The sequence below is a fragment of the Panthera leo genome, chromosome A1 (genome assembly GCF_018350215.1).
Source record: "Panthera leo isolate Ple1 chromosome A1, P.leo_Ple1_pat1.1, whole genome shotgun sequence".
Classification (NCBI taxonomy): Eukaryota; Metazoa; Chordata; class Mammalia; order Carnivora; family Felidae; genus Panthera; species Panthera leo.
In genome coordinates, this window is record NC_056679.1 from 38992697 (window position 1) to 39005649 (window position 12953).

Sequence of the window (12953 nt, forward strand, 5' to 3'; positions counted from 1 at the left end):
AGATGTTTAGGGGCACCTGGGTAACTCTGTCAATTAAGTGTCTGACTCTTGATTTCAGCTCAGGTCATGATCTTGTGGTTCATGAATTTGAGTCCCACATCGGACTCTGCTCTGACAGTGAAGAGCCTGCTTGGGATTTTCTCTTTCTCCCTCTCTCTCTGCCCCTGCCCCACTCTCTCTCACTCTCTCTCTCTCAAAATAAATAAAAATACTTTAAGAAAAAAAATAGATGTTTAGTTGTTTTGACTACTCTTGGATCTTACTTAGAAAACCTAATCCTAACCCTAATTGTAAATATTCTTGGTGGCATGGTGAGCTTTTATCAGTGCTATTTAAAAATTCCTCAAGCTCTGGGACACCTGGGTGCCTCAGTGGGTTAAGCTTCCGACTTTGGCTCAAGTCATGATCTCATGGTTTGTGGGTTTGAGCCCCGCATCTGACTCTCTGCTGTCAGCATAGAGCCTGCTTCAGATCTCTCTATGTCCCCCTCTCTCTCTGCCTCTCCCCCCCTCAAATATAAATAAACTTTCAAAATCATAAAGTAAAATTCCTCAGGTTCTGCAAATTCTCAGATTTTTACAAGATGAACATTTATTTTTGGTCTGAATTTAGTGTATTAAAATTTAATCTCAGAACCTACTTAACAGTATTCATTAATGCTCTTTACCTTATAATCCCTCCTTTTCTGCATCTGGAAACATAATGGGTTGTATTTCTTCAACTCTTTTGAAGAAAAGTATGGCCATTCCATTGGCCAATAAAATATGAGAATAAGAAATAGCTGTCAGTATACTATAGTAACTTTAAGTCCCAGTGCACATCTCCCTGTCTAGACACAGGTGAGTCATTGCATGGACACGGGGCCTCCATTAGCCTCCACCCTTAGTCACTTGCCTGTCTTTTTTTAAGCTTGTGTTATAAACAAGAAATAAAATTTTGTTTTCGGCTAGTGAGATGTTGGGTTATATTTTATAAACCACCACATCACAATCTACCCTGATTGATATGCTTCCACCCAAAAGTAATTTCAATGACAAAAAAACTACAGCGTACTTAATCACTCTATTTTTTGTTCTTTACTCTCATTGATTTTATCCATCATCATTATGAGATTTATATTCAATTTTGGGGAGAGGATGATAAACATCTGTTTCCTGATTATCTATAGATTCTCTAAAAAAGAATATATTTTAAATAATCAATAAAAATCAACTAATTTCTGTTCGTAAATTTAATTTCCTGTGTGAAAATTATATCCCTGGGGCATACCAGCTTAATAAAAGTTTGTTTCAGTTACTGTTCCAGACAGGTTTGCTGTTGGATTTGATATAAGAAACAAGTAAGGAGGGAATATCTGCTTGATCTTCAAATGCAAAGTATAAATTTTAAAGTTATTTGAAGGGAGTAAATTTGAATTAAGAATTTTATTGGAATGTGCATCTGATCTTTCTCCTTGTTTACAACCTTATTCTGTTCTTAAATTTTTGCGAAGCTATAGACCCCTCACGATATTAAATTCTCTCTGTCATATTCAGTGATTTAATGTTCTACCCTTGAATGTTTCATTTCTACAACAGGTGAGTTATGTGTGAGCCTAAGGCAAAGCTCTAGCTTCCTTCTTCCACACGACTTTGCCATTTCCCATTCTCCAAATACACTGAAACACACACTCTCTTTTTCACAAATACACGTACCCACACACAAAAACACAGAAACTTATGACTATATACACAGAAACCTATGACTATCTCCATTTGTCATTAAGAATTGTATATGATGCCACAAAATTGTATATGATGCCACAAAAGAAGCTCCAGTGGAATACTATGTTATAATACAATAATACTTAATTGAACTGGTTGATTACATGCTCTTGTATTTTAACATATATAGAATTTACAATATTGTTCTAAGATTACCTGAGACAACAAACTACTTTTTTTAACCATTCTTTGGGTCTTACATTACAGCATGCACTCATCCCATCTACACAGGAAAAAGAAATCATGAGCTATTTTTCAGTGTATGACATAACTGCCTCCCCACTCCATTCTTACTAATGTGCAGAGTTCCAGATTTTCATTTCCCCACATTAAATGTTTCTTCCCAGATTATATTTTTCATATTGCATTGGTCCACCTACTCCGCACTTCATGTGTCCATCATCACTGGGTACTGATGTCAGAAGAAGTTCAATGTGGATTTGTTTTATAACAGTTTTACTGTGATATAATTCACATGCAAATCTATACACCTTTTAAAAATGTACAATTCAGTGATTTTTAGTAAATTCACAGGGTTGTGTGCTCATCATTACTATCTAACATTAGAACTTCTTATCACTGTTTCTAAAAGCCCCATACACACGTTAGTGTGCCATTACAGTAGTCCCCTCGCCTTCCATAGTTTTGCTTTTGTAGTTTTAGTTACCTGAGATCAACCATGATTCAGAAGTAGATGATTCTCTTTCTGAAGTATGGGCAAAAGGGAAATAGTAGCCTAATACTGTGTCACAATGTCTGTATCATTCCACTCACTTCATCTCATCACACAGGCATTTTATGATCTCACATCATCACAAGAAGCGTGAGTACAATACAATTTGGTTATTTTGAGAAAAAGATCACATTCATGTATCTTTTAGTACAGTATATTTCCATAATTGTTATATTTTACTATTGTTTTTGGTCTCTTGCTCTGCTTAAATTATTACTTAAGATTTACCATAAATATGCATGTACATGAAAAGCAGTGTATATAGGGCTTGATACTATCAATGGTTTCAGGCATCTATTGGAGGTCTTGGAACGTATCTCCTGTGGATAAGGGGGCACTACTGTACTCTCTTGCAAACCAGCCTTGTCGACCACTAGTCTATCTCTATGGACTTGCCTATCCTGGACATTTCACATAAAAGGACTCATGAGCAACTGTACAATTGAAAGCAACTAGACAAATACACTAGATATTATTTATTTTGAGGGAGACAGAGAGAGACAGAGAGAGAATCCTAAGCAGGCCCCGCACTGTCAGTGCACAGCCAGATGCAAGCTCAAACCGAAGAACCATGAGATCATGACCTGAGCCAAAACTAAAAGTTGGACGCTTAACCAACTGAACCACCCGGGAGCCTCATAAAATTAACAAAAAATGTAATGTTCCACTGATAGTAGACTTTACCTACATAAACAGTTGATTCCGTTTAAATTTTCTAATCTGCAACCTGAAATCTTTAAAATAAGGAATAATTCTAGACACTAGAATCAATGAAAATAATAGATTCTGTTTAAACAGGCAAGAATACAGATTTTACTAAAACTTAAAGTCTATAATAATTAACTTATTATTATCAGTTATTGTGATAGAGAAATGGAACTAAATACTTCCATGGGGCAAAGAACTAATGGGAGATATATCTTTTGGTATACCTTATAACAAACTTCAGACAATATTCAAATACTACCATGTGATTTTTCTTATGATAAATTATTGCTATTTAGGCTTAGCAAAATTTCATTTTGTCTTTTTCAATTTATTCATATATATATAGATATATACATATATATGTATAATATATATATATACACACATATACACACACATGTGTGTGTATGTGTGTATATATATATATTATATACATATATATATATATACATATATATATATATATGTGTATATATATATATATATGTATATATATATATATATACAGGTAACTTTCTAGAAATGTTTGAAAAGAAAGATATTGAAATTTTAACTTAAGGATTAATTTATATTTTTAAATGCTTGGAATTAGTTATTTGGAAATTTACCTCCATAGAATCATTCTTTACACTTCTCTGTATAATGCAATAAACAATAAAAATCACATATGAAGTAAAATATCATATTATTTGGTTTATTCTAAGTTACCAATCATGAAATTTGAATATTCTGGAAGAAGGAAAAACTTTCAGAGAAGTCTTAGTTTCACAAAAAATGTTAAGGGGAAAGTTATGCTTTTCTGATGATTTGAGTAATATGAATAAGTTATTTGCCCTTAAAGTAGCAGAAAGAATTAATTTTTGAGTACAATGAAATTAAAAGGCTTTAGCTTGCCTGATCTGAACAAAGTAAGATGAATTTTTAATACAGTGAATTAATTAGGCACATAATGAGAAATAGAATATATAATATTTCTAATTCAGATAAATCGCAAAATATCCCAGATCCTAAAAGAAATAAATATCATTCATCATAGACACACCTTAAATTATGTTTATTGGAAAATATTAATGGCAACAGATATAACAGAAACGTTAGATGAATTCTATTGCTGATTTAGTTTCACGAAATTACATTTCATTTTGACCCTCATCTGTAACTTTCTGCAGAGTTAATCTTAGGACATTACTCATTTTTGAAGGTGTTAATGTACCATAAAGGATTTGTATTATCGTTAGACATACTATCTGTGCCAGGTGTTACATGTTCTCTGCATCTGCCCTGAAGTTCATTTAACAGCTTATAAATCTTTATGACCATATGATGTGTTTCTGTGATCACTTGCATCCTTAAAAAGATTCTGAAACATATGAGATTAAGTTATTTTTAAACTTTTTTACATAACACAGTACCTATGGATTAATTTTAATACTTTTGATTTACATAATATTTAATTTCATAGTTTGAACAACTTTCAGTGTGTACGTATATACATATATATGTGATTATATGTTAACATGCAATATGATATAGTGACTTGGGATCTAATCTCTGTATTTAAAGACACTTTACATTTGGGTAGGAGGGAGGGGAGGGTGGGTGATGGGCATTGAAGAGGGCACCTGTTGGGATGAGCACTGGGTATTGTATGGAAACCAATTTGACAATAAATTTCATATTAAAAAAAATTTAAAAAAATAAAAACACTTTACATTTCCCAGACTTAGTGCCCTAATCTACAAATCATTGTATGTGAGCTAGATGATTTATAAGCATAGCATTTTTTTGAATTTTTTTGTTCTATGATCAGTACTAAATTACAGGGTCACATAAAATGATGAATATTTTATTTCATGTATTCAATACATTCTTTAGCCAATCACAAGTACACTGTACGAAAATATATTTATTTTATTTTCATTTATTTTGCATTTCATATTTTATAACAAATATACCTAACCATACATCTTTTTGTGCCAGTTGTGTAGAATTTATATTAACTAGCTTAAGAAATAGAGTCAAAGGAAATTTTTATATAATTTGATCACTCAGGTACCTGAGGAATAGACTCAGGAAAATATTTAATTAAAACTTTTTTTGTAAATAAAATTATTTGAAAAATATAGGCTAACATCTATATCTAAAAATATAAAACAATTTGACAAATCCTGTTTTATTTTTTTAATAAATCCTATTTTAAAATAAAAGGCAGATACTGAATTTTAGTCCTTATAATTTATTAGTTAGCAATCTTTTAAAATCTGTTTCATAACCCATTATAAGAGTTAAGAAGTTTTCTCATATTATAGAAACTTCTGTAGATGTCTGGCATGCTTACTGAAAAAACACATTTCTGAGTACCACAGCAAACCCACTGAATCAGAATTATCAAGGGCATTTGACTATTTTCTCCCTTATCTCCCTTCCCTTTCCCTTTTTCTTTCCCTCCCCCTCTGTTCCTCTCTTCTCTCTGTTTATTCTTTCCTTTTTTCCTTTTTCTTTCTTTCTATGAAATATCCTTGTAGTTCTTACCAACAGCAATATTAAGGAAAACTTCAGATTTAACATTGGAATATTTAGAGTTTAGATAACATCTAGCTTTATGGTACATTTAATTAGTTTGAAAAGTTGTATGCATCATTAGTCCACAGCCCATAACCTTTAAAATTTTTTTTGTCCTTTATAGGGCTCTCAAAAGTTTTCTATCTTTATCCTATATGTGTGTGTATGTGTGTGTGTGTGTGTGTATACACACACACACACATACACACACACACACACACACACACACATATATATATATATTTTAGTTTATTTGTTTCAAGAGAGACAGAGACAGCACAAGTGAAGGGGGAGACAGAGAGAGAGAATCCCAAGCCAACTCTGCACTGTCAGCACAGAGCCCGACATGGGGCTCGAGTCGGGAAACCAGGAGATCATGACCTGAGCTGAAACCAAGAGTCCGACCCCTAACCAACTGAGCCACCCAGGCACCTTAATTTTTTTCTTATATTGATGATTATAATAGACTTGTTATAAAACTATAATCAACTTTTCTATAAGCAAAGCAGATATTCAGCAATGTGTTAGTCACTGACTCTTCTTTTCTGTCAGATTTTTAAAATTACAAGTAAGAAGCAAAGACTCAATATGGCAATATATTGTTTTAGCAGATATCTGGATAAAATTGATAGGCAGTTTCTGTCCTTACTTTTTAGTTGTTTTTTTTTAACAGTATCACAAGGAGAAAATAGGGCATAATATCTCATAAAATATTTTAGGAAAGCTACATTTCAGTATAGATTTAAACTAGTATGAGTGAGTAGCATGAGTTTCTAGTGTTTTATTTATGTTTATTCATTTAATTCCTGCACTAACTCTATGAGGTAGGTAGAAACTTATGTCTGTTTTTACAGATGGGGAAAGTGAGGCATAGAGACATTAAGAAACTTATTAAAGGCTGTGGCCCAGGCAGTGGAGCTCCAGGGTCTATGTGCATAATCAGTACACTCTATAGACTTTGAGTGTTTTAGCGATGACCACAATCACATATATTATAGTTTAAAAGATAAATTTGCAATGTTGAATGTTCTTCAGTCTAAATTTCTGTTTTTCCTTTTCTCCAGATATTTTTCTAATTATTTCCAGTAATTTACTTTTTTCATTAAGAAAGAAGTATATATTACTAATATCTCTAGGTTTTCTTATGATATAAGGAAAACAATTGGAATAAAATTATAGATGTAAAATGATTACTGTTAAGTGCTCACTCTAAATGAGCAAAACGTTTGGCAAGTTATCACGGGTTTTGTTATCAATTGTTATGTGACTCTGGACCATTTACAGTGATGAGAAAGGAGATTTTAAGTTACTTCATCTTCTTGTAATCTTTTGTCTCTAAATTAGTTCTTCTGAGTCCCTCCGTTTTTTAACTCTTTGGCATTACTCTGTTTTGTCATCTGATGTAATAAGACCCAGATTAATAACTATGCAGTTAGTGTTATCTTCTAATTAACTACAAAAATCTAATATATATCCTTAGATACAGTAAGATTTTTCTTCAGATAGTGAGACAGATAGTGATAGGAGATGCGTATGTGTGAGTGTGTGTGTGTATACATATATATATTGATGTCATTGGCTGATAGATTTGTTATCACACTTAATTGCAAGTACACTTATTTATCTATAACCAGATACAGAGAATTTCTTAAAAACATAGCATGGATTTTTTAAGCATCAATTATTACTGGATGGAGGATATTGTCCCCAATAAGAGGCTTTCAGTGTTTTCATATAATTTAAAAAATTACAAGTTTCAAAAAGGTTAATTTTTATCAAATTTTATAAAATTCCATAATAGAATAAGTAGACTTAAGTCCAAAAGAACAGAGTGATAGTTGTATTCATCATATCATGGCTATTCTAAAATAATGGAATGAGGAATATTGGTTAATTATATTCAATCTACTTGTTATATTTCATTTTTAACAACTTGTTTTCAAAGTGAAGCATCAGGGGCACAGTGGTAAACAACACTATCAAGACACTGATCCCATGTAGATCATTATTCAGTCTCTGGAGACTAGTAGTAAATAAAAAGATAACTCAAATTTTAATAAATGCTTGTAGAAATTAATTAAGTGATGAAACTTCAAAGGAATGATGATGCTATTTTATATAAAGCAATCTGGAAGCCTCTTTGAGAAAGTGTAATATGACCTGAGACCTGATAGATGAGAATGTTTCAGCTGTCAAAGCAAGAGTCCTAATTTGAGGGTGGTGCATTATGATAAAGGTAAAGAAGAGAGACCAACTGATATGGCTGGAGCAAAGAAAGGAAAAGTAAGGGGTTGAATAAATTGGAGATTTAGTCAAGACTAAGGTTATATTATTTCTGATCACAAGGGGTGACTTCGGCATATATGTAGGGAAAATTCTGTGACTTCTCCAGGTGCTATTGGAATAATAGGCTTCTGTGGTTGTTGTTCCAGAAGAGATATTCACATATGCATTGTTTATCTTTTTCTTTTTGGAATGAGAATCTGTTTGATTGTGGTTTTATTTACTGAGATGAAAATGCTGGGAGAACAACAAGCCAGAAGGAGTTAGATGAGTGGTGAGAAAAACAAAAGCTCTGTTTTGACACATTTTATTTATTTATTTATTTACTTACTTACTTACTTACATTTGTTTTGTTTTGTCTTGGTACATTTTAAGTTTGGGAGGTCTATTAGATATCTAACTTGAAATAAATATTAAAATATCAGTTGTGGAACTTAGTGAAGAGTTGGTAGATATAGATTTAGATTTTTAAAAACATCGTAAATCTAATTTTAGCTAAAACCATATAATTGTATAACCAAGCTCATGAAGAGAATGTAGAGAGAATAGATTGGGCCCCAAATCAGGCTGGAAGATGGGAGAGAAGCCAATGTGAGGATGAAGGGAGCAGTGAGTAAGGAAAGAGAAACACCAGGAACCTATGTCATCAGTGTGGTGTCAGGGATCATGGGTGATTGTATGTCTCATGTAAACTCTTCCACTCCTAGATCTGTAGTTAATTTGGAAATACATTTCCCACAGATGCTAATTGTCTTCTAATCTTAATGAATTTTACATGCCAATAGCAAAATGCTAAGGTTTTTAAAAGGTGTAGTTCTCGATTCTACTTTATTTCTTAGTTTTCTTGACTCATGCCTCTCTGTCAATCTAATGTTTTCTGCATTGAAGGTATCAGGAAAAATAGTTGTAAAGTCTTCATCCTTAATCTATTTATCCTTAAGTCGTTTGATCATTTTGTTCAGAGCTTTTGTTAATCCCTTTTGTACCTATTTGGGATCTAGGAGCAGTAGTTTTGTCCAGTTCTGTAAGTCTCCTGTCTGTCTTCTTTTTAACTATTGAGTCTGCCGATTATTTCTTAAGCCCATCTTTTTCTTGTAATATCTTGCTCAGCATATTCAGTAGCAACCAGAACATATTTTTAACCTTCTGTTTTCTAACATTTTCCCTTAAAGCTTCTGACTGAGGAAACAATATTCTTTCCTACTTAGAACAGACAGCAGTATTAATAACTTTGTCACTACCTGATACAGATAATCATCTCTTCAACATTCAGGAATAATTTTGTCACAGATGTCCTCTCAGATTCCAGGCCAGATATTATTGTTTTGAGAGTTGCACCCTTCTTTTGGTACTGATTTCTGTATCACTTTTCCTCCTATTTTACATGACAGAACTGGTTATAAGACTTTAACCCAAATTCATGGAGTCTGGGGAATTTAGAAAGTGGATGGGAATTTTCTGAGCACTAACAGTATTGTCCACATTACATTATAATGATTTCTCTTTTAACTTCTTCCCTTTTCCTTCCTAACTTCTTTCCTTTTTTCTTCCTTTTGGTAGAAAAGAAGAAAGAGCAGGACAGAAGACAGAATGAGGTCTGCATAAGAATGAAAGACTGGGTTCCCAAGAAAATGTGTTTAAGTTGGGGTTACTTATAGGAAGTTATGGAAAAGCGACAGAATGTAAGCTCAGACTTGAAAGATGAACATTTTATTTTCTCAGGATAGAAAGATTGGATAGAGTAATGATTTCCAAAACTGGCTCATCAAAATCTCAAGTTTCTTTTTTTACAAGTATAAACACCAGTTTTCATCCTAGACCCATGAAATGAGACTTGCCAAATATAGTACTCTGCATTTTATGTTTGCTGAAAATATAGTATCTCCATTTTATGCATCTTTCTATATTGTGAAAAGAATGTTCTACTTCCTCTGGTTCACAAACTGTTCTTTTCATAATATAGGGAGCTCAGATCAATTCTTAATATTAAAAAAATCACCAGTTTGATCACCACAATAGAATTCTAAACTTCATGAATCTGTGTCATGATCTTTAATTGCTTTGCTTCATATTGTGACATTTTTAGGGTTCCAAGTAATTTTTCAGTACCAGGAAAGGTCTACAAGGCTCATTACAGAAATCTGACTCATACTTTGTGATTACTAAGATTAGTAATTCTAAGCTGGCACATAGATAATTTGGAGAAAATCAGTTTAAATAAATGTTTTTGTGATGCTTTAATTTGACTACATTAGCATCATATTACTAACATAACTTACACAAGTTTCTTCAAAATTGAAAGTATCTGTTTTAGAAGTTAGATCTCAGTTTCAGGCAGGGTATCAGCATGAAACAGATGGCACAGTCAAATTAGAATACTTCAGGGAGTTTTTAATAAAGAGAATATTTATGAAAGTGTGAACGGAGTATAGCATATCAGAAAGGATGGTATGATTCTAAGGAGCTAATAATGGCAAAGCTAAGACCACTTCTAGGACTAAAAGAAGGAAGGTAGGGAGCAATTACCGAAAGGAAAGGAAAGAAAAGGACGATAGCTTGGGAGGCACAGCCACCTCCATTCAACCTACCCTACTCCAGAAGGAGGGTAACCCTGTAGGGAAGGAGCCAGAGTAAGAAATGCCCTCACTTCACTGTCCTACTTCTGGCTGACTGCCTTCCAGGGATCTCATTGACTGACATACACCAGTAGCTAGAAAATAAGAAATGCAACAGATAATGTGATTTTTCTGCAAATGTTCTTTTCCCATATGTTGTATCAAGTTAAATTGGATGTTGGGCCCAACCTATGAGTAAGGTCATCGTTGAATTAATCTGCATGGACTGCCATAACAAAATACCACAGACTTCGTAAAACGATGGAAATTTAATTTCTTGTTTCACGTTGCTGGAGGCTAGAAGTCCAATATAAGGTGTGTCAGCAGGGCTGGTTTCCAGTGAAGAGACTCTCAGCTTGAAGACTGCTGCCGTTTCACTGTGTGCTCACATGGTCTTTCCTTTGTGTGCAAATGCGCAGATTTCTGGTCTCTCTTCCTCTTCTTATAAAGACACCAGTCCTATTGGATTAGGACCGCACCCTATAACCTCATTTAATTTTCATTATCTCCATAAAGGCCCTGTCTCCAAATACAGCCACATTGGGGGTTAGGGCATCAGCATATTAATTTTGGGGGAATATAGTTCAGTCCATAACATAGGGGATATTCTTAAGATGAGTCTATTTTATTAGTTCAAAATCATGACTACTTCAGCCCATAAAGCCAGTTAATAATGGTAATTAGTCTATTTTTATAGGCATAAATTTTGAAATATGTGATAAGGAGTAAGTTTTAAAGTTACATATCAATCTTCTAATATATCTATTGTTCTTTCTGTTTTACATATTGATAAAGTACATTTTTTTATGAAGGAGTTAAGGAGTTATAAATAAAAAGTTTTTTTTTTTAAGGATGCCTTTCAATTTTAGGAACTACGTAAATTACATAGCTGAAATTCCAAAACTGATTCTTAGAGTGATTTCTACTCCTCTTTTGAGAGAGTAACAGTTTGAGTACTCCCTAGATTCCACTATTGACAAATGATCACTTTTGAGGCAAGCAATGAGAAGTTTTTTAATCCTTATTATTTGACAAAATTATTTTAATTTCTTATAACATTATGAGTTGTGCATTCTTATTAAAATTCCAGCTAGTAATATGCCCACCTCTGTTGGGTATTTATTTAAAATATCAAGAACTCAAAAGCTAATTTTCTTTGGGTTTGCTTTAACTGTTAAGTCCATTTATCACTTTTTTTTTCTAAAGGCCATGATGATCTGTGAATCTACATTGCCCAACAGGAGTGATTTCAATTGTTAAAATTATCACCAAGATTCTAAAGGTGTTCAGTAAAGGAAAGGTATTTTTTTCTATCCATATCAATACATTTTACTTTTTTATTATTTTTTTAAGTTTATTTATTTATTTTGAGGGAGGGAGAGCACAGTGGGGGAGGAACAGAGAGAGCGGAGAGAGAGAATCCCAAACAGCTTCTGCACTGTCAGTGCAGAGCCTGATGTGGGGCTCAAGCTCACGAACCAAGAGATCATGACCTAAGCTGAAATCAAGCGTTGGACACTTGACTAATTGACCAGGTACCCCCCCCCCATATCAATACATTTTTTTTCTTAGATATGGTCCCTAAAGAATAAGTGACAAAAAAAATTATATAAATTGGACTTCATCAACACTAAAAACTGTTGTGCTTCAAAGGACACCATCAAGTGAAAAGATAATTCATAGAATAAGACAAAATGTTTGCAGATCATGTATTTGACTACTTGTATCCAGAAGTAGCAAAAAAATCTCTTACAACTACTAAAAAAAAAGATGAATAGCCTAATTAAAATTGGTTAAATGATTTGAATAGACATTTCTTCAAAAATACATACAAAGTACCATGAAAAGATGCTCTAATTCAGTAGCCATCTGAGAAATCAATATCATTTAACACTCTCTAGGATGACTGTCACAAAAAAAAAAAAACAGATAATAACAAATAATGGTCAGGATGTGGAGAAATTAGAACACCCCTATATTGCTTATGAAGATATTAAATGGTGCAGTTCTTTGAAAAACAGCCTGGCTGTTCATCAAAATGTTAAACATAAAGTTTCCATATGACTAATCAATTCAGCTTCTAGGTATAAAGCCAATAGAAAGTATATGTCCAAACAAAAACTTGTAAATGAAAGTTATTAGCATTATTCATACCAGCCAAAAAGTATAAAGAGCCCACATGTCTATCAAATAATAATGCATAAGCAAATGTGGTATATCCACACAATGGAATATTATTCAGCAATAAAAAAATGAAGTACTGAAGTACTGAAATCCAGTCACAAAAGA

General features: G+C 32.9%; 1 long non-coding RNA gene across 1 annotated transcript in view; it reads left to right on the plus strand.

Annotated features, from left to right (window-relative positions):
- Positions 1-9677, plus strand: part of LOC122213422 — a 263719-nt gene extending 254042 nt beyond the window's left edge. Inside the window, exon 4 of the long non-coding RNA XR_006199504.1 lies at positions 9610-9677. This is a non-coding gene — a long non-coding RNA (uncharacterized LOC122213422). The remainder of the gene's footprint in view (positions 1-9609) is intronic.
- The last annotated feature ends 3276 nt before the right edge of the window (positions 9678-12953 follow it).